Below are 23192 nucleotides of genomic sequence, written 5' to 3'. Positions count from 1 at the left end.
GGACTGCACAATGACGTCACTTTGGGTCATCTGGAACACGGGGGGACTTTTTTAAAGTTTAAATTGCCCTCGGCGAAAATGGTCACATGGTGGGTGGCTCTGCCCCCTGATCTCCAGACAGAGGGGAGTTCAGATTGCCCTCCGTGTCAAAGCAGCGTGGAGGGCAATCTAAACTCCCCTCTGTCTGGAGATCGGGGGCGGGGCCACCGGCCATGTGACCATTTTCAAGAGGTGCTGGAACTCCGTTTTACCGTATTCCAGCTGAAAAAAAAGCCCTGCTTGTAACCCTCCCGCTTTCACATTGCCTGTGCAAGCTTTTGAGTTCTCTAGAGCTCTTCATCAGGCTGTTTTTTTTTTTTAAAGGAAAGGATGGGAAGAGATGATGTTGCATACCCTGACTTTAAGTACCCTTGTCTACATCCTGTGTGGAATGCCAGGAAGATTGACACAGATACGGTCGTGCTAAGGAGTTGGCATCAGGCACCCACATCTGGGAAGGAGACTTGAGAGTAGCATTACTCCAATTGCAAATATAAAAAGAGTAGCTGATCAGATGGCCCTTCAAAGGCTGAGCAGAGGAAAGCATGGTAGTTTATTAGATTAACAAAACCAGACCTTTAGATGAGGCACTAGGTAAAGAGCTGCTTTAAAGTTAGTGTCTCGCGTTAAACATTTTGTAGAGCTAAACTTAACAGGAAGAGGGACCAGGAAAGAAACTGTCCCTGATAAATAACGGGGGTGATCTTAGCCAGTGGGCAACACACTGGGGAACCCCAACCATCCTTGGCCCCAGCTTTCCAAAGGAGGGAAGAAAGAAGAAGAGCGGGTTCCTGCCACGCTTACACCTGCCCCATTGGTGCTTGGACAGCCAGCTTCTGGTGGCAACTGTGGCCTCTGCCCTTGCATGGGGTTAGGGTCACACCTTGCCTGGCCCCCAGTGCTGGGAAAGGGATACAAAAATTCTCTGCATCCACTTTTTCGATGCCATGCAGGGTTTTATAATCTCCTCAATCGTCCCTCTTTCCCTAAACTAAGCCATCTCAAACACTTTAGGGTTTTTTTTGTTCCAATTCTAATATATCTTTTTTGAGATGGGTTGACCATAGTTGTAGCCCACATGTGCATAGACTGATAGAAAGCTTTATATGCTAGCTTTTTTCTTCCAACCCCTTTCCTAACAATTCTGAATTCTGATTAACTCTTCTTCTCTGCCGCTGTACACTAAAGTTGACCCTAGGAGCCTGCAACTGCCTCAACGAAAGCAACTAGCCCACAAATGCTTTTACTAGCCCATCTATAATAATCAGCATTGTGATTCCAGTGTTCCAAGTGCTTCACATATATTAGCTTAATATAATCTCTGTGACCAGCTGTATAAGGTAGGCCACTATTATTTCACATTCATTCATTCATTCATTCATTCATTCATTCATACCACACGTTTCTCACCAATGGGGACCCAAGGTGGCGTACATAATTCTCCTATCCTCCATTTTATCTTCACAACAACACTATGGGGATAGGTTGGACTGAGAGTGTATGAATGGCCCAAGGTCACAGAATCACAGAGTTGGAAGGGGCCATACAGACCTTCTAGTCCAACCCCCTGCCCAATGCAGGATGAGCCTAAAGCATCCCTGACAAATATTCATCCAGCCTCTTCTTGAAAACTGCCAGTGAAGTGGAGCTCACTACCTCCCTAGGCAGCTGATTCCCCTTTTGAACTACTCTGACCATGAAAAAGTTTTTCCTAATATCCAGCCAGTACCTTTCTGCATGTAATTTAAGCCCGTTGCTTCGGGTCCTACCCTCTGCTGCCAACTGGAACAGCTCCTTGCTCTCCTCCAAATGACAACCTTTCAAATATTTAAAGAGAGCAATCATGTCCCCCCTCAATCTCCTTTTCTCCAAACTAAACATTCCCAAGGCCCTCAGCCTTTCCTCGTAGGGCTCAGTCTCCAGACCTCTGATCATTCTTGTCACTCTCCTCTGCACCCTCTCGATTTTGTCCACATCCTTTTTGAAGTGAGGCCTCCAGAACTGCACACAATACTCCAGGTGCGGCCTGACCAAGACAGTATAGAGAGGGACTATGACCTCCTGCAATTTCGATGCAATGGCCTTTTTGATACAGCCCAAGACTGAGTTTGCCTTTTTTGCCACCGCATCACACTGACTGCTCATATTTAGTTTACAGTCCACTCTTACTCCAAGATCTCTTTTGCATACATTACTACCCAGAAGTGTATCCCCCATCCTGTATTTGTGCTTCACATTTTTGGGGCCCAGATGTAATACTGTGCACTTATCTATGTTGAATTGCATCTTGTTCACAACCGCCCACTTCTCCAGAGTATTCAGGTCTTGTTGAATTTTCTCTCTATCTTCTTGGGTGTTTGCCACTCCTCCCAATTTGGTATCATCAGCAAATTCAATGAGTAGCCTGTTTACCCCTTCATTCAGATCATTGATAAAAATATTGAAAAGTACCGGGCCCAAAACCAAGCCCTGTGGCACCCCACTGGACACCTCCTTCCAATCTGATGAAACACCATTGACCACCACTCTTTGAGTGCAGTCATCTAACCAGTTCCTTATCCACCGAACTATCCTGTAGTCCAGTCCACGGTTTTCCAGTTTACCCATTAGAATGTCATGGGGAACCTTATCAAAAGCTTTACTGAAATCCAGGTAAATCACGTCGGCAGAGTTCCCACGATCCAGTATGCTCGTCACTCGATCAAAGAAGGAAACCAGGTTGGTCTGACAAGATCTGTTAGGGACAAAACCATGCTGACTTCCCCGGATCACTGAGCAGTCCTTCAGATGCTTACAGATCGATCCCTTCAAAATCTGCTCAGACTGACTGGTCTGTAGTTTCCTGGGTCATCCTTCTTCCCTTTCTTAAAGATTGGGATAACATTTGCTCTTCTCCAATCTTGTGGTACATCCCCAGTCCTCCAGGAGGCCTTGAAGATGATGGACAGAGCCTCTGCAAGTTCTCTAGAAAGTTCTTTGAGCACTCTTGGGTGCACCCCATCTGGCCCAGGGGATTTGCATTCATCCAGTGCAGCTAGGTGCCTCTTCACAACCTCTCTCAATGTCAACTAGCCCCACAGCTGTCCTGTCGTGTCTACCACCATCTCTAGATGGGCTCAAGTTCTTCAGGGAGAAAACAGGCAAAAAAGTCTTTAAGCCTGTCTGCTTTTTCTCTGTCCTCCATCAGAGTTTCTCCTTCCACTCCCAACAGTGGTTCAATTGCCTTGCATTTGCTTCTCATATATCTGTAGAAGTTTTTATTGTAGCGAGCCCCCCTGGCCAGACCCAGCTCATACTGAGCTTTGGCTTCTCTGATGGCTGATCTACAGTACCTAGTAACCCTCATATATTCCTCTTTAGAGGTCTGCCCTTCTCTTTATTTCCTGAACATTTCCTTTTTTTCCCTTAGCTTATTCTGGAGCTCTCTGTGCATCCACATTGGTTTCTTAGAGCCCTTACCATGTTTCTGTCTTGCTGGGATAGTGAGGGCTTCAGCTTGCAAAAACTCATGTCTGAGCTCACCCTTCACTCGCTCCTTTCCCTTCCAGCACACTCCCCCATGGAATGACTCTCAGGAAGCCTCTCAGGAAGCCTCTGAGTTCATTGAAGTCGGCCCTACGAAAATCTAACCTATGAGGCCCTTTTCACACTACTTACTTGCTTCTGAAACATCGCGAAATATAGCGCAAAAAAGGCAGAAGATAGTGTCTTCTCGCCAGAGTTTTGCGCGATGTCACGCAAGTTTTGTGTGACGTTGCGCAAAACTCTGGCGAGAAGACGCTATTTTTCGCGGTTTTTGAGCTACATTTTGCGATGTTTCAGAAGCAAGTAAGTAGTGTGGAAAGGGCCTGAGTCTGACTATGAACTTCCTTGGCCCCCCACAGCAACTGAAATTCAAGGAGGACATGGTCACTTCCCCCTAAGGTCCCCACCACCTTCACCCCATCTACCAATTCTTCCCTCTTGGTTAATATTAAGTCTAGTATGGCTGAGCCCCTTGTAGCTTCCTCCACCATTTGTAAAAGCAGATCAGCAAGCATCCATAGTAGAGTAGGAATTCGGTCTCCCAGAGTCTAGTTCAACACTCTAACCACTACACCACGCTGGCGCTCATGCTGCAGATGGGGGCTGAGAGGAGAGGCTTGCCTAAGGCCACCAAGAAAGTTTGTGCCCAAGTTAAGATTTTATCCAGCACCCTCTTGGGTCACAGCTCATTCTTTGCCTTACATTCTTTTACACTCTACCGTTTCTGTAAGGGGTTGAAGCTGAACCATGGGGTTGGATCCAGAGATTAATGGAAGGCATCCTTGAGAGTTTGAAAGGGCACTTTTGGATCAGAAGACAAAATTAGACATTAGTGTCCACAGGATGGATCAGTGGATGCCAATGCCACTTTAGAGAAGAATTCAGTCATTTAAAAATGCTGCAAGGGCACAGTGGGACCAGCTGGTCTTATTTCCCCACCCCCATGCCTTTTAAAGTGGCACAACAGCCTAACCAGGAAAGGCTGTAGCTGGCCAACAAGTCAAACCAAGAGTTAAATGCACTCTTGGCCACAGCTGCCACCTGCTTATCCAGCAGTAGTTATGTGTCCAAGAGTACCCCAAACTACAGAGCTGTTCCGTCAAGGGGAGTGCAATCCCATCCAGAACGGGTGACACCTTAAATCCTTAAATTGGTGTTGCATCATGCATCGTTCTGGAAGATTTCTCAAGAGGCTTTGGGGTGGGAAGGCAGGACCATAGCCAGGGTGGGGCTGGTGGATACGCTGCCTTACCTGGAGCACTGACTTGCCCCACCTAAGTTTTTTTTAAGGCTTTTTAATTCAACAACTTCCATTTCAAGAATGAGAGCTTATTTTTAGAGTAGGAATATGTGTGACTAAAAGATAAATAAATCAGTGCTAGCAGGTGCCCCTCCCCAAAGCAGAAGTACTTCAAACACTTTCCACCTGATCCACTCAGCTCTGCTCACCTGCAATCTCTCCTTGCGGAAACAGGGCAAGCTATAGGATTGGGAGCCCTGGGCAAGATGCCCCCCCCAGGTCCCCCTACAGCACATGGTTTCATTTCTCTTACACACATGCATGCCCCCTACTCTCCCTTCCTGCAAAGAGCTGCAGAGCATGAATGCATCATGCTTTGCTGCCTCCAGTACCCCCCCTTAAGAAATGAGAACTGCCCCCAAAGGCTCCCATGATGTTGCAGAAGCTTCTGGGGCAGCCTTCCATTTCCTAAGTGGTTCCAGGTGGGTAGCTGTATGGGTCTGCACTGCAGGAGAAGAGCAAGGTTCAGGTCCAGTAGCACCTTAAAGGCCAACTAGATTTCCAAGGTATGGGATTGAGAGTCAGAACTCCCTTGGGGGAAGATGGGCATGGTGGGTCAGTGCCAGTTGTGGTCCTTTTTTCAGGCTTTTTTCAGGCTTCATCAAGTGCCTGGCCATGCCAACCCTTTATGCCATTTTATCTGGGCCACATGGATGCCGCATGTAGACGCAGGCTTGTGCTGTGTGTGTTGTGTTGCTAGGCTTGGCTCAAGCAGCCACAAGGTGGGAAGGGGCTCTGTAACAACCAGCGAGCCAACCAACCAACCAAGCAAAACAGTCATCCTTGAGTGATCATCTCCACCCAAGAAAAGGATCATGCGCTGAGACCACAGGAACGGCGTTTTCCTCTCTCTGCTTATCTTGGCTCGGATCATGCGTTTCCGCTCCCTCGCTTGTTGCATGAGGTGCCTGTAGCCGTCCCGCCTCCTTCAACCACCGTCTCCTTTCTGCTGCAGCTTACTCTCTGCGCAGCTTACACTCTGCGCACAGTGTGAAATGTCAGAAATTAGACAGCCGCTGTCCCTTCAAGGCACATTCCCTCGCCCCACTGTTTCCCTGACAGCTGGGACAGGCCTTCCACACTCCCTTAAACGGGTGGCACAGAGCACTGTAAAAAGAAGCTGGTGTAAATAAGTACAGCCAGCATTTTGAGGCTTTTTGTAATGCTAAGTGGGGATGCCGTATTTCCAGGTGGTGCCCAGAGAAATGAATGTCGAACTGATGATTTCCTCAGAACCAACAGAAGCTTCTAGAATCCTCTCACCAAGCCAAAGTATCTCGTGTTTTAGGATCCCCAAGGGTCAGAAACGTAACCTGAATAACAACAGTTATTTTTATGTTCCGAAGCTTTTTCCTGCTTATAATGAGCACATTCCTTAACCAAATAGTAACTTCCTAATGCTGATCCTCGCCCTCTGTAAGCGGCCTGTGATGGTCAGAGCCATGGGAACCAAAGCGGGGTTCCTTTCAGTATCAAATAAGCATTCGGATGAAAGGGATCTTGAAAAACCCACCCTAAAGGAAATGGCTGGGCTGAACAGGATAGAAAAACAAAACAGAAGTTCAGTGGCACCTTAAAGATGAACGATAGATAATCCAATATGAGTTTTCATGATGTTCAGGGGCTTATTTCTTCCATTGTAGCTGGAGACGTGAGCTCTGTCTCATGAAAGCTAATTTTACTATATAAAAGACAAGCCATATTGGCGATGACTCACTTTTTATCCTCACCCAGGCATACTCGCAGGCCCCTCCAAGGGGATAAAAAGTGAGTCATCGGCAACATGACTTGCCTTGGAGGTCCCAAGGAGGCCGCTGCGGCTGCAGGAAGGCCCAGCATGGCAGTACGGCCCTCTGGAGACCTGAGAAGGACCAGCATGGTGGTGGGAAAGCCCAGCGTGGCCCTCCAGAGGTTGTTTTCTAAAGCCCGTTGTTTACACAACGGCTTGCTAATATTGAAATAAATTTCATTAGGCTTTGAGGTTCCATTGGACTTCTGTTTCCTTTTGCTAGCGGGGAAGACGGAATAAAAATCACAAGTATAAATTTAAAAAATACAATGGACATGTGGCTACCCCACTGGAATGATCACGGGGCTGGTGAGTGGAGGCTGAAGCTCTTTGAGGGTGTGTCTCCCGCTCTCCATGCATGATTTTCTTAAAGAATCAGAACTTTTCCTGTTCTGAAAAACAAACCCACATTCTTTATACTGAACCTCTCACATCACAGCTATGACTTTGGTTGAAGGGAAGGACAGCAGCTGTTTTTTAAAAGGTGGGGTGAATTAGTTGTCTAGGTGGAGCAGTATACCCACTGGCCCACCTCTGATGACAGTCCTGAGCGAACGTCCTATAAATCGGGGCATACCTTCTGATTGAGAGGAATCAAGCTCAGAGTGGTAATTTCATGCCATGGCAACAGGCAGCCTTCTCCGAGGGTGGACAATTCTGTTGTATCTTGTTGTTGAATGTGATTGGCTCAGTCAATCATTCCCAATGCAAGCCACAGAAGAACCAATTGGTCCCACCAGAAGGTGATTAGAAGCCAGAGCACTGGCTTCGTGCGGAGATGCAAAAAGTAGTCTCGTCTCTGGATGGCATTGGTTATTTATGTTATTCCCAGTGCAAAGGCCACAAGAGAATTGCCCTCCTCCACTGGAGACTAGAAGGATACAAGCCCAAAGCAATGAATTCATTCAGGGTTGCTATAGACAACCTCCTTGGAAGGCAGGGTGGGTAATTCATTGATTCATTAATTCAGTGCAAAGCCAGTGCACAATTTCCCATCTTCCAAAGGAGGGCAATTGGAAGGAAGCTGTCCAGAACAGCAACTCATGCAGGGACGCAGTAGCACCTTCCTCTGGATGTGCTTTTGGGTCACAGAAGCCTTTAATTATTTAATTCATTTATTTCTCAGGGCACAGTAAGATACCGCATCACATAGCGTATGAGTTTCTGCAGATCCCTAGATCCCAGTTGTTACTTGGTTCCCATACATAGTTGTTTGATGCTGCTGTACTACTCTCCAAAGCCAGAAAAGATTAGTAGACTGGAACACAGCCAATCTACCTGGATTGACTGCTGCACAGATTTTTACTTGCCCAGCCAGAATTTCATACTCTTGGCTGACTGCTAGAAAAGAAGGATATAAAATAGAGCCCAAAATTATTGTGTTTATTGTTAGTGGGGTGGCATCAGGAAAGCTTTCCTAAGGTAGAAGTCAGAGCGGAATCACAAAAGGTCACGTTTGTAGAATCTTTAAAGGCAGCTTTGCGAATGAGCCCTCCAAAATGACTAGCTGTCAATGTTCTTTTGACTGCCTGGCTTCCCACGCATACCTCTGGCCTATATGCTATAAACATTGTTATTAATTTTTATAAAGCACCAGTCATTTGCACAGTGCTTTACAGAATACAAGACAGGTCCCTGCTCCAAGAAGCTTACACTCTAGCACACAAGAAAGACAAGAAAGGAAGGGTGGCGGCGGCGGGTGTGTGTGTGTGAATGAAGGAAGCACACGTATCCATTCCAGTCACAAGTACTTAGTATATTTGCCAACATCAGCTCAGCAAATGCCAGGCAATTGGATGGGGGGTTGCCTAGCAACCAGTGGAAACTTGGCAGGTGGAAGTGGGGGCGTGACATGGTGTACACCATGATGTCATTTCTAGGAAAGCCCAGAAGTGACATCATGCCACTCTAGGAATCACTGGAAACTCCATGGTTTTCTGGTGATTCCTTGCGTTACCTGACATCACCTATAGGCACAGCTTGGCAACGCTAGATTTGGACTGGGGGCAGGTAATTCCATGCCATGGGTAGGTAAAGAGGGATGCCTAGTAGTTGGGTATATAGGAAACAAATCAAGAACCAAAGGGTTCACAGAAAAAGTGGGATTTGTGCAGGGACTTTGAGAGAGTGGTGGCATCATGGATGCTGTAGCATAGTGGTTAAGTGGTTGGGCTGCAAATCAGTACTCTACAGGTTTGAACCCTGCCACTGCCATGGATTCAATAGGTTGCCTTGAGTAAGGCACTCCTCTCAGCCCCAGCTTCCCAGCTGCATTGTGGGGAATAATAACAACACTGACTTTGTTCACCACTCTGACTGGGGCACTCTTCTGTCTAGAAGAACGGTAGATAAGCGTGGTTATCATCATCATCACCACCACCATGCAGATGTTGTTCTGGGAGGCCCAGACTGGGTTCATTGGGACATGGGAACGAAGGAATGGGAAATGTCATGCAGGTCTTTGAAAGTCAAGAGAGGCCTTTGGCCTGTTCTCCTGGTGGACAGGGAAGTTGGGATGGGATCTGAGGATGTTAATGATTTTGTGGCAGGAGTCCTGGGCAGAGATGAGGGGGCTATAGTGTGACGATGGAAGAACAGAGGGGCGAAGATTGTCATACTCAGAGCAAGAGATGATCAAAGTGTGGGAAAAAAATTTCCACCAAGCAGATGAAGGGGCTGCCTGTGCTTTTGTGACGTTTTAAAGGGAGGAGTGATACAACTTGGTGATGGGCTGGACACAGGGAGCAAGAGAGAGAGAAGAGGCAAAGACAAAGCCAAGTTATGTGCCTGTTCTACAGGCAGGATTTTGAGCTCAGTGGATAACAAATCTTATATTGGTTTTATACCACTTTAACTGTCGCCCAAGGATCAAGAGGACTGGTGTGGATGCTGAGGAAAGCCCTTTGCATATGCTCTGAGGCTCTCCAAATAGAATGCCAGGGATTGTTTGTTTTTCAGATTCATGCATTGCAAAGCGTACACTCGGTACTGAGCCTGTTGATGCAAAATGAGTTTGGGATATGGAGTCTGGAATCTTAAGGGGTGTGTACATGTATGTCTGTGTTGCCTTTAAAAAAACAGGGTGTGAACTACCTGGATGGATAGGGGCAGATCTTTGTACCTGGTGTTTTTTTTTCTGTTCTGAGAGAATTTAACAGTTGCAACTCCAAGGGGATGGGCCAGGCCTCTCCTTATTCTTTCTGTCTCTTGATCTGAAAGAACCTGTTCTGCAGTCTTTCTCCCAGCCTGGTCCATGCACGTTTTGTCTTGCCCTCTGCCTCATATCCCAGCGATATACCTGGGTTTGTGGGGTGTGGATGAAGATGGAGAGAGAAAGAGATTGGGGAGGCAGTGATTATAAGGGAGCAAAGGAAATGGAACCACCACCCATATCTTAGGCATCTCCAACCACCAAAAGTAGTTATAGGTGGGAAGAAAGACGACAGCCACTCATATCTGGCCCAAAACACCAAAATCCCCCTGAGCTATTATCATAGAATGATAAAACCTCCGATGTTACCTACAGTTCATTCCATTCCCCCAGAAACCTGGGACAGAAATCCCACTTCATACCTGTGGCTGGTACCTCAGCACAGAGCAAGCCCAGGCAAGGACAGGAAGGAATGCTTGGCTTGTGGGAGTACTGAAAGATCCTGGGAATGTGGAAGGGAAGGTTTTAAAACAAATGAATTCTCACTGGAGGTTAGTTGATGGTACCATATTATTCTGGTTTTAAGGTCCCTTTGCTGGTTTCCTGTTTGGGCCCAGTCTGGTGATTAAAGTCCTTCATGACCTGGGGCCACAGATATTTGAAGGACTGCATCTCCCTGTATGTTCCTACGCGGCAACCTCGCTCTTTCCAGTTGTGTCTGATATCCGTCTCTCTCCTGTCAAGGGACTGTTCTGGAACAGTCTGGGACCGGGCCGTTTTTGGTCACTCTGAGGGTTGCCACATTCCAGGCAGGGCCTGAAGTTCTTCTGAATTACAATTGATCTCTGGACTGCAGAGATCAGGGCCGATTCCAGACGGCCCTCCCCATCCCGAAATGTCGCGCGTCATCGTGCGTAAAACACGATATTTCGCGTTTTCCGCGCTACGACGTGTGACGTTTCGGGATGGGGAGGGCCGTCTGGAATCGGCCCAGTTCTCCAGGATGAAATAGCAGCTTCAGAGGTGTAGACTGTAGAAATTACGTGCCTGCTGAGCTCTTTCCCCTCCCTAAACTCCACCCTCCACAGGCACCACCCCCAAATCTCCAGGAATTTCCAAAGCCAGAGTTGGCAACTCTAGTCTCTATGCCATGTTTGTGGAAGAGTCTCCTGGAAAAATCCAGAGCGTCTGCCCTTCCAAGATTTTCAATGAGGCTGCAAAACCAAGATATTCTGGAGAACTTTGGGGGCAGTGTAAGAATCTTAGTGAAATTTCTTATTGTTAAATAGTTTGTCCCTGTGCTGTTGATTGATGTTTAACAGTGAAATCCTAAGCGAAGTTACTCCAGTCTAAGCCCATTGATTTCAGTGGGCTTAGACTAGAATAAAGCTGCTTAGGATTTCACTGTAAGTGATTTTAATGTCATTTGATATGTATTTGATGTATATTATTTGATGTTGTTGCGAAAAAACCCCTATTTCCCAACAGTATCAAAATCGAGGCAAATAACCTGTGCAGAAACACCCCATTGATGCGTGCGTATGAACATTTAAGCACCCTGCTGTTCCAAGCTTGCCATTTCACATCACACGCTCATCTTCCTTTCAAACTGTTGAAAATTTCCAGGAAAACAACAACTGTTGTTCTGGCCTACTTGAAGACCATCTTGGCTTTGAGGAGTAAGGAATACAGCATACAGGTGACATGTCTTCAGCAATGTAGGATAATGGTCAGAGGCGGAGCTTGCAAAAAGATCCTTGCAGTGGAAACTAGGAGTTGCCCTATTTACCTCTAGGAAACATTAGCAGCCCTGGTAACATTCTGCTAGGGAGATGTGCATGTCTGAAGGATATTCTTCAATTCTAGGTAAAAGTCACACCCACAGAAGGAAAAGAACGACCTGGGTGTGCGTTTACAATATACTATTAAACAGGTGGTGTGAGTTAGGCTGTTCTGTTTGCACAGTCATGTTCCATTCAGGTCATCAATTGGGGGCCAATGGGCAATTTCAAATGCTTAGAATGTGAGTCACGGTCACTTGCAAAGGAAATAATCTTTTTTCTGATTCTAGAACAATGTTTTCAAAGCTTCCGGTTGCTGAGGCATGCCTCTAACTATTTTTAAAATTATAGTTGGGGGATATTTGACTTTTAAAAGGGCATAACTTGTGAGCGTGTAAATTCCATCTTCACAGACCTATTCTTTTTCCCCCCTGCATAAATTACTGCTCTTGGGTGTGCTGCCTATTGGAAGTGCTGTCCAGATCAGTGGCACATGCAGAGATGCAACAGGCTGCCTCTTCTGAAGGCAGAAAGCAACGGGGTGGTGGGATTTTCTAGAGACGACATGGGCCAGGATGTTCCAGGTCCCTTCATCATAATCCTCCTGAAATCGGCAGCCAATGTTGAGCCTCACAGCTTTATTTCTGCTTAATTTGGCCTGCCACCAACTTAGCTTTAATTGCAAATGAGTGTGTGTGTGTGTGTGGGGGGGTCTTCTGCAGATTGGGTTGCCAGGTCCTCTTACGCTCCTGGTGGGAGGGGGGACCCTGTACTCACCATTTTGGCTGTCCTTGCACAGGGGAGCGACAACATCGCACAGGCTCAGGGAGTGCTCCCGGGCTTTGCGTCAGGCCAATTTGGGCTCCCAAATGGGCGGAATCAGCCCAGCATGAAGCCTGGGAGCTCTATGCAATGACATCACTCCTAGGAGTGACATCGTCACACTGCACTGGGAGCGCACCCTGGAAGGCCCGTTCCTGCACCTTTTCCCCTGCTGGCCAGGTAAGTGGTTGCAGGGCGGCGGGAAGCTGGGAGCGGAGCATCCCTTGTCCCCACTATCTGCAGATAATCTGGGCCAAGGGTGTTCTGATTCCATTCTTTTTTGGCACTACCACTCCCATGATTTTCCTGAAGTGGTTCATTAATTTTGAATCTCCTAGCTTTATTTTCTGATGAGTTGGGCCCGCAACAGACAATCTTAGGTTCTATTGCAAACGAGTAGGGGGGTCTAGAGAGGGCCAAGATGTCTCCTGAGTCCTTTCATTTGTGTACATGCAACTCCCATCACCCCCCTGGACTTGGTTGCCAATTTTCAAATGGCTAGTTTTGTTTTCTGATGAGTTATGCCTCCCGCAGAAAACCTTCACTTCCATTGCAAATTGCGTGTGTGTATGTGTTTCTGGTGAGAACCTGGGCCAGAATCTTCTGATACCCCCTTTTTTTTTTGAGCGCTACAATTTCCACGATCATTCTGAAGCTAGGGTCCAATTTTGAGGCTCCTAGTTCTATTTTTGGATGAGTTATGCTGGACAGCAGCAACCATAGCTTCAAAAGCAAAAAGCAGAAGGGTTGGGAGTAGAGATGGGCACGAACCAAAAAAAATCCGAACCATGTGGTTCGTGGTTCATCAAATTTCACGAACCATGAACTTTCACGAACCTGCCCATGGTTCACGAGCTGGTTTGTTTGGTTTGTGAAAACGGCACATCCAGGTCAGAAAATCATCACTTCCGGGTCAGCAGAAGTTCACTTCCAGGTCAACAGAAGGTCTGCAAGAAGTCCATCCCCTGTTGCCTAGGAAACTGATTGATTGGCACCAGGCTGTCTGCAGTGACGAACCAAAAAATGAACCAAATGAAGCAGCCTAAAAGTTCGTGGCGGTTCATCAGAAATGGGATCTGACTAACCGTGGTTTGCAAACCATGAACTGGCCTGGTTCGTGCTTAATTTTGGTTCATGCCCATCTCTAGTTGGGAGCTTCTGGAGATTGTGTGGGCTAGGATGTTCCGATTCCCTCAATGATTAGCGCTGCAACTCTCACAAGCATCCTGAAGCCAATGGCCCATTTTTAGGTTTCTAGCTTTATTTTCTGAGGAGTTATGCCTGCCTGCCTGCCACAGACAGACAGATGGATCCTTTTATTATTAAAGATTGCATGCAAATGGAGAGCTGGAAAGTAATAATTTTTGAGGGGATTTGGATTCGGGAAGGGGGGAGAATTAAAGTTATGACTCTGGCGTTATCTATGGGCTCGCTTCTGCAACCAACCGTATACTTGTGAATAATAACATTCTAAGAGAAATGCCCTAAGTCTTTAATGCTGCAAAGAAAGCTGATTCATATAAAGACTGCTCTGCTTTTCCCATCACTGAGGAAAGAGGAAGTACAGGATGCAACAGAGAAACACGCAGAATGGAGACAGGCATGGTGCCTAATTAAACAGGCTTCCTAGCTATTAAACTCTCCCTATTAAATAGGTACAGTTGAAGTGTAACCCTTAAGTACATTTTATATTTTGATACAGTGGCCATTCTAAATAGCATCACAGCTTGCTCACAAGCTGAGACAAGATTACCCTCCTGGACAAATTTCAGCCTATCTGTGGGATCCTGATTTTGTTGGCGTGAGGGTTTCTGATACCCTTCCATAGCGCTCCATGGATTTCAGTCTTCTTGAAAAAATTACATCCTGCTGTCTTCTGCTATCCTTGGGAAATCCCTGGTGCTCTCTGGGCCATCTCAAATCAGTCAAAATTCCTATGAAGTAGTTGTAGCTCAGAGCCAAACTACAAGTGATGCCTTACAAGTGATGGGAAATGTAGGCGTCCTGGTTTTACTGCTTGGCTCTCCATTCAAACTGCAAGACCAGGATGCCTACATTTCCCATCAAAACTTGAGGGAAGCTGACAAGTGTCCAACCTGTGTCAGGCATCACTTGTAGCTTGGCTCTCAGTCTGAAAATTTGAATATAAGTACCTTTAGCTGCCAAGTAATATCTACGATGGGGTGCGATATTTTGCCGCTGCAAACATCCTAAAATGTTACCACAGGAGGCTGAAGTGCTGAGCAATCAAGCCTTATTCTGTGCTGTAATGACTAAACTCAAAATGGCTGCCACCCTTCACAGCTTCTCTGAGTTCTTTCAGCCCCACCCACCTCACAGGGGATAATAATAACACACTTTGTAAACCGCTCTGAGTGGGTGTTAAGTTGTCCTGAAAGGTGGTATATAAATCAAATATTGGTGTTGTTGTTGTTGCTATTAAAAGAGCCATTTTACCCAGGGGCACTTACCTCTGTCACCTGGAGAACTGGGTTGTAATTCTGGGAGATCTCCAGCCATCACCTGGAGGTTGAAGCGAAACAATGATTGGGCACCACTGGATATAAGACCAGAAACTACAAACAATACCGGTGTACAGGAACTACAAGGTTCAACAATCTTTAGAAACTTTTAAAATATTTTTTTGAAAAATATTTTGAGGGTTTTTTTTAAAGTTTCTCTAAAGATTGTTGAACCTTGTAGTTCCTGTACACTGGTATCACCTGGAGTTTGCCAACCCTAAAGAGCGTTGCTGAACATTTTCTGTCCAATAAACTCCAGATTATTGGCTTTTTGTTTTGAGCAATATAGCAGTTTAATCCATAGCTATTTTAGATCAATAAATCAGTCCTGACAGCAGAACATACAAGTCAGAGGAAAGAAATACTAGTTTGTTGACACTTCTGTTTTTATATGGCGCCTGTAGCCTGCTCCTTTCTTCATAACACTGAGATTTTATCCATTCCTTGTTTCAAGGTCCTTTAGCCCTGATTACCCTTCAATTGCCCTGACCTGGATAGCCCAGCAGAACCTGATCTTAACATTAATATAGCAATGTCGATGAAGAAGTATACAATACTTACAAATATTTATAGATGTACAACTATACCGTATTCCAAGAAAAAATTCAAAGATATGCCAGCCTAGGATAGTATTCCATTCTGGGAATGTTTGGTTTGTGGATTCATTATTAGTTAGATATTCCCAAACTGGAAGCCATTGCTCCAAGAAATGGGAGTTATGTTTTTGTTGTTCCATTTGGGCTATTTGATCCACCAGTTTTGTGACTGTGGGCAAATTTTTTTGTTTCCATTTGGAAGCAATAACTGATTTGACTATTGATAGTAAGGTTAAGATTTATTCTAGTTCTTGGTATGGAAGGATCTGACCAAAGAGTCAGCAATATAACCTCTGGTGTTTTAGGTACCACTTATCTTGTGATGGCTTCTATTCAGTGTGCGCTTCTTAACTCCAGAGGGTAACACCGTAAAGCAGTGGATCTCATGCTTCTAACTAGAGATGGGCACGATCCAAAAAAAATTGCCGATCCAGCTGATCGTGGATCGGTGCCAGTGACGATCCTGACTAAACGATCCACACCGATCATCTCCCATTCCCGATCCGTGGATCGTGGAGGCCAAAGCGGGGTGTGCTGCTATTCCCAGCTATGTGGGAAGATGAGTGTTGGCGGCAGCCACCAGGCACGGGGAGACAGCGAAGAGCCGCCTCCACTCAGGGGGCAGGGGGTCTGGCCGCTCGCCGGCGGCACCCTCCATGTGCCCGCCCACCAGGCCAAAAGGGAGCGCACTGGTGAGAAAAGAACGGTGGGTGATGCCGGCGGCATCTGTGAGCAGAACCACAAGTGACAAAATGCACAGACTGGACACTTGTCAGCTTCCCTCAAGTTTTGATGGGAAATGTAGGCAGCTTGGCGGGATGTTGGACAAGTGACAGTTGAAAAGTCCATTGGACAGCAGTTAGAGAGCCAAGCTGCAAGACTAGGATGCCTACATTTCCCATCAAAACTTGAGGGAAGCTGACAAGTGTCCAATCTGTGCCTTTTGTCACTTGTGGTTCTGCTCTATGTTTGTGTTTGGCCTTCTGTGTTTGGCCGTCAGAGCTGCCCATCAGGGTTTGCAGGGATGAGATTGGAGTGCCCGTGACTACAGAACACCCCCTTCCCCCTCCCTCCCCTGGGTGTCTTCTCCCAACTGGTGACTGCTTTGCTGCTCCGTGGTTGGAAGGAAGCCCTGCTGATCAAGGAAAGCTGGGCTTCCATTCGGGTTTCCAGGGCGACAGAAGGAGAGGAAACACAGCTCAGGCATTCCCCTGGCTCCGCTGCCCTGGAAATAGATTACTGGCGCCTGAGTGTCTGGCTTCCCGATCCGAACACGATCCAGCCCCGATCCAGCCCCCCTCCCAATTGCTGGATCGTTGGCCGTGGCCGATCACGATCTACTGAGTCACGATCGCATGATCACCATTATCATGGGTTTTTTTGGATCGTAATTCGGATCGTGCCCATCTCTACTTCTAACCTGGGCTGATTCCAGACGGCCCTCCTCACCCCGAAACGTCGCGCGTCGTCACACGGAAAATGCGAAATATCGCGTTTTCTCGCGCGAGTTTTGCGTGACGTCGTGCAAAACTCGCGCGAGAAAACGCGATATTTCGCATTTTCCGTGTGACGACGCGCGATGTTTCGGGGTGGGGAGGGCCGTCTGGAATCGGCCCTTACTTTGCTTTTTGGAACCCACTGGCAAAATTAACTCTGTGCTACTTTCTTCTTCCCTGACATAAGAGATAAGAATCTCTTATCAGTTAACGTAGAACAAGTGAATCTTTTTTCATGTTTAGTAGGCGAGGCTCATGGGGAGGGGAATCCCCATCCTTTCCAACCCCCTCTCGAGCCTAGCAGTTCCCCTGCTTGTTATATCTGATTCTAAACATGGCCCTAGATGCAGTTCATTACAGCCACAGATTTTTTTTTAAAAGGTTGTCTTTTTCCTACAAACCTGGGTGTCCCTCTACCCAGTTTTTATTTATGTCATCAGTAGAAAGATCACCCTTCTTTGTCCCTGGCCCTAATCTTTGGATTTAAAGATCAAAGGAAATGTTCAGATTTAGACAGGGGTCATTTTGTAGAAAAAGAGCTGGAGGAACTCATTAGCATAACCCATTAGCACAACTCATTAGCATATGCCATGCCCCTTGACAGCACCAGAAACGTGTCATTAGCATAACTGATTGGCATATGCCACACCTCCTGACATCACCTATCCTGGCTGTTTTGGACCCAATCCGGGCCATTCAGGGCCAAAATTGGGCCCAAAATGTCAAAAATGGGGCTGAAAATGGCCGAAAAGGGGCCTAAAATGGTCAGGACCGGGCTGCTGCTGAGCGGGAGAGTGATCCAGCACCTGTCAGAGGCCCTATCCAGGCCATTTTGGCCCCAATCCAGTCCAAAACAGGCCCAAAATGGCCGAGAGTCAGGTGGGCGGGGCTACCTGACATGTGACCTCTTTGGGGAACTGCCAGAACTGTGTTCCTGCGCATTCCCTCTTGAAATGAGCCCTGGATTTAGATATAGGATTAAGCATGTATTACTGTTACATTGTCACAGGCTGTTTTATGGCTAATTTTCACTACAGCCTCCACTCTCTTCCACCTCCTCTCTCTGGGCCTTTCTCCAGGCCAGCAACAGAGTTGCAACCCCCTTTTGGGTTCTTCTGACACATGGTTTGAAAAACACTTCACTAGCAGATTTCTTCTGTCATTTGCAGTAGACTATGGCCGTCGTCACACGGCCATAAATTTAGCGCCAAACTAGCGCCATCTCCTGCTGAATTCTCACCTTATTCCGGCTCTCTTGCGATTTCGCCATTCTCCCCAATTCACGCTTTGTGGCTCTTTATGTCGTCTTTATCCACTTCCATGTGAATGCCCTGGATCGACTATGAACGCTTTGCAACACCAAAACGCTCACTCTCCCTGATCATCTGTCTCACCTAACACTGATTCTCCTGCCCTACACTCCCACAAGCCCCAGTGCGACCCGCAATTAAGCCTCAAAGTAATTTTTTTAAAAAAACGTCAGCCTTATAGTGCTATAACGCTATAGTGCTATAATGCTATTCTGCCATGGGTGGGAAACCTCTGCTACCTATCATGGTTGGCTTTTGGGTTCGCCCAGCACAACATTATAATAGAAGAGTGATATAACGCAAATATGCAAAAAAAAAAATTTTTTAAGGGGGTGGGATTTTTAGGACCCCGTTTCCAGAGGCACTTTGACTGACCATCAAATTGCGCTTTTCCCTTTTAATGTGACTGACTGGAAGCGCAAGTAGTCGTCAAAAGATAGGAGAATTCGTTCTAATAACGATAACAGAAGAAACGATTTTTAGTGCAAAACTGACGAAATAAGGGCCCGTGTGACGATGGCCTATATGGACAGGATTGATTGTAGTTTAGGTGGGTAGCTGTGTTGGTCTGCAGTAGAACAGCAGGATTTGAGTCCAGTGGTACCTTAGAGACCAACAAGATTCCCAGGGTGTAAGCTTTCAAGAGTCAGAGCTCCCTTCTTCAGATATGAGTAGGAATGGAGATCTTTGATCCTTTATATCCCAGCCAAAAGGTGGGCGGGCTCAGGGATCTCCATTTCTACTTGTATTTGAAGAAGGGAGCTCTGACTCTTGAAAGCTTACAATCTGGAAATCTTGTTGGTCTCTAAGTTGCCACTGGACTCAAGGTTGTGTATTCTGTAATGCAGTGCACCAGAAAGAGACATTGGTAATGGGTTCAGAGTTCAGCAACCTGAGAAATTCAAGTATAATTTTTAAATAGATTTTTAATTAAAAAAAGCTCATTTCTAGTCCTTCAGACTACAAATACAGGCTTGAACTTTTTTTTCATATTTTTACCTTACGCTTTCTCCAAGGAGCTCAAAACAGAACGCATAGTTCTCCCCTTTTTGTCCTAACAACCACCATATGAGGTAGGAAAGTTTAAGGCAGTGGTCTCCAATCTTTTTGAGCTTGTGGGCACCTTTGGAATTCTGATACAGTGCAGTGGGCTCAGTTACAAAATGGCTGCCACAAGAGGCAGAACCTAAACTGCCAACCTCCAGATGAATTACAGCTGCTCTAGAGACTACAGAGATCAGTTCCCCTTGAAAAAATGACTGCTTTGGAGGGTGGACTCTATGGCATTATACCCATCTGAGATCCCTCCCCTCCCCAAACTGCACTCTCTCCAGGATCCACCCCAAATCTCCAGGAATTTCCCAACCCAGAGTTGGTGTCCCCAACAGAGCCAGCCACAAAATGGCTGCTGCATCAGTCCCACAGTGAAGATCCTTGTGCTGTGGTGTCAGCTGCTGCCAAAGCAACATTTTAAAGAATCTTCACAGCCAGCCAATCAAATCTCCAGTGGCCAATCAGAAGCCTTGCTGGACGAAAGCCCTACCTGGTCCTGCCCACTTTCTAAAAACACGTGGCAGGCACCAGGAAAAGTCTCAGTGAGCACCACGTGGGGGACCCCTGGTTTAAGGGGTTTCCTGTGGCCAGCAGATGCCCTTCCTCAAAATAAGCAAAAGCAGGGTTAAATGTGCAACTGTGCTTAATTTACATTCTTCCGAATTCCATAACTCACCTTTTCTTTGTGCAAAATGTGGAAGTGCAGAGCTCATGCCGATCTGGAAATAGGAGTTGCTGTGGTCTGTGGGTTTCTGGCGATGAGCCGAAAAAGAGGAAGGAGCAGGCTCCTTATGCCTTTGCTATTTTGTTAGTTGAGAAAGAAGGCCAATTTGGGGGGGGAGGTAAATGCTGCAGGCTGGTTTAAGCCTTTCCTTCTGGTATAAACAGGTCCTCACAGAATTCAGCGGGCAACGCAAGCATTTATCTGAAGCTAGAGATGGGGAGCTTGGGCCAGAATGTGGGTTAGTGGTAGCTCTCGTAAGAAACCCTTAAGAAGTTCCTCCCTCTGTGACTCAGTCTGTTTCTTATCAAACTCCTCCTCCCCCTGCCAAGAAATCAGACTGGGAATGTGGCGCACCCTGCTTCGTCTTGAATTTGCCAAGGAGGTGGTGAGAGCCGCATCCAAGGGGAGATTTTGAAAAGCTGCAAGATGAGGCCTTGGGCTTCGAGGCAGAAGGGGATTCCTCCCTACAGGAAAAGCTACTTGTGCACGGTTGCTGAGGATACTAGATCGCAACAGAGGCAAATATTGTAAGGGCTGGACTGGGGTTGCCAGGGAAGACAAGCAAATGACAGCTCAAGGTCCAGCCGAGGCAAGGGAAACCCCATCTCCAGTTCCTTATGGCAGTGACTTGCCTTGCCTTGGAGAAGGAGGATGTTTGGCTATGACGCAACGGCCTTGGGATGCCCAGGCAGTGTGAGGAATCCTCAGTAGGAAAGTTTCGGTTTGACTGGTTAGGATACCAGATTACATTTCTCGGGGTATAGTTACATCACATCTCGTTACTGAAGTATTTCTAGGGAGCAGGGTTTTCACACCCAAAGGTACCATTTTGCAATTATTTAGCAGGGGGTTTGGAACCCATAAGTCCATTCCACCTTCCTCTGATCAAGCGGCCCTTGCCTGGGGGAGGGAGGGGCGGGGATTGGCCATTTACTTGACTGGTGAAAGGGATACCATCCCATCTCTGGGAGGAATGGGGAAGAAACCCGTGTCAGTCCAAATACGGGATCGACTGTTGTGTGCGTTCGGTGTTCGAGTGAACAGAAAAGTAACAGGGAAACAAGTGCAATCACGTGCTGTATGCATGTAATTCGTCTCGTGTAGTTCAGCTCTCAGTAGGCTGCCTGACCCAGAGTCCCTTCCCCATGGTGGGACTACAGAAACAGCTTGTTTCACCCTGCCAGCCCGAGCATAGTGGCACCAGTGAGAAGGGGCATGGATTTGCTCTGTGATGGCCTGGTTGGTTAGGAAGAACAAAGGAGCACCTCCTTTTGTTCTTGCTGGCTGTTTGGCTCTCCACAGATGGGGGGGCATACCAGTGAGGCCCTTTTCCAGGCCTGTTTTGGCCTCCCAGTCTCCTGCTGGAATGATACAAATGGAAGCCTCTTGGGCCAAGGAGTGCTGGGAGACAGTCAATGTTAGTAGAACAGATCTGGGAGATCCAATCCATATTATTTGAAAAATAGTAACATGGAATAATAAAAAAACCCAAAATAACCTAGAGGAAATGGAGAAACTACAACGAGACAGAAAGTTACAAAATTATTGAAATACTGACAATTTCAAAGGCAAGCTGTTATAAAGAATCTTGTGACCTGTTCTGAAGTTCATCCCAAAAGATGGTTGTTGTGGATTTTCCGGGCTGTATTGCCGTGGTCTTGGCATTGTAGTTCCTGACGTTTCGCCAACAGCTGTGGCTGGCATCTTCAGAGGTGTAGCACCAAAAGACAGAGATCTCCCTAGAGATCTCTGTCTTTTGGTGCTACACCTCTGAAGATGCCAGCCACAGCTGCTGGCGAAACGTCAGGAACTACAATGCCAAGACCACGGCAATATAGCCCGGAAAACCCACAACAACCATCGTTCTCCAGCCGTGAAAGCCTTCGACAATACATTCATCCCAAAAGATTTATGGTGCTGAGAAGGTCTGGCGACAATGAGGCGAAGGGATTTCCGAAAGCGGGCAAGGTTCAGAAGTCTGTTGGGTATATTCACAATTTAATTGCGAAAAAAGTGGTGTGTTTTGAAGAGGACTTGATGTAACTATTCTTGCCTCACAATAACTGTAGCAATGTTATCAACTCGAGTTAAAGAATCACCCCTTTTCATTGTAGACATAACCTCCGTTTATGGTATGTGTGATGATCATGAGGGTTTAGGAAATCTGGTGTATTTGGGCTTTCAAACCACATATTGGCTTGGCTACAAAGGTGATTGGAATATTTATGCCTTTTTAAAAAATGTTCTTTAAAATGGCTGACAAAGATTAATAAAAAACAAACCCAACCTCACAAAGGGCAAAAAGGTCCCTATTTACCATGGAACAACCTTATTTTCTCATCCTTGTTAAATTCCTGCTTCTATTTTTGCCTTTGAGGAAAAATAAGGCCCTCAGCAGTGCACAACCTGCCATTTCACACTATTCAGCTGCTGAGGGCATTTAGAGCTACTGATAGCATATTGGAGGACTAGTCTGTTTTTATAATACATTTTGAAGCAAAACTAGAAATGGGCACAAACCGAAATATGAATCAAAGCTCATAATGAACCGGGCCAGTTCGGGGTTTGCGAACTGGTGGTTTGTCGGGGCACATTTTTGACGAACCGCAACAACTTTTAGGGCAGTTTGTTCGATTCGTTTTTCAGTTTGTTAGTGGGATTTGTCCCCTTGTCCGCTGATCGCCCTGCATGAGCTCCCAAACGGCGTGGTGACGTCACTTCCAGAAATGACATCATCACACCAGCTCTGGGACGCGCGTGCGGCACTTTCTGCAGACCTTCTGCTGCCTCATACGTAACGAACCACGAACCAAATGAATTGGTGTGTGAACCGGGCAATTTCATGCCAGTTTGTGGTTCGTGAAACGTGATGAACCAGGAACCGCAACAAACTGCCATTTTCCCGGTTCATGCCCACCTCTAAGCAAAACAGAAAACAACTGCTAGTTATCCAAGCAGCATAGGAAAGGTTCTTGCCAAGTAAATAACATAGCATATAGCTAATGGGGTAAAGTCTTGAACAATGAGTGTACGTTTTTTGTGGGGGGGCAGTCCAGATACGTTTTTCTTAATGCAATTATTAGG

General features: G+C 46.5%; 1 long non-coding RNA gene across 1 annotated transcript in view; it reads right to left on the bottom strand.

The window, feature by feature from the left end:
* The window catches only part of LOC129328908 (uncharacterized), a 51011-nt gene extending 30692 nt beyond the window's left edge, over window positions 1-20319 (bottom strand). Inside the window, exons 1-2 of the long non-coding RNA XR_008596908.1 lie at window positions 20061-20319; window positions 14879-14930 (exon numbers count right to left, since the gene is read on the bottom strand). This is a non-coding gene — a long non-coding RNA (uncharacterized LOC129328908). The remainder of the gene's footprint in view (window positions 1-14878; window positions 14931-20060) is intronic.
* Between the last annotated feature and the right edge of the window lie 2873 nt (window positions 20320-23192).

Source organism: Eublepharis macularius, chromosome 1, assembly GCF_028583425.1.
Source record: "Eublepharis macularius isolate TG4126 chromosome 1, MPM_Emac_v1.0, whole genome shotgun sequence".
NCBI classification, from domain to species: Eukaryota; Metazoa; Chordata; class Lepidosauria; order Squamata; family Eublepharidae; genus Eublepharis; species Eublepharis macularius.
This window is presented reverse-complemented; position numbering and strand designations above follow the sequence as displayed.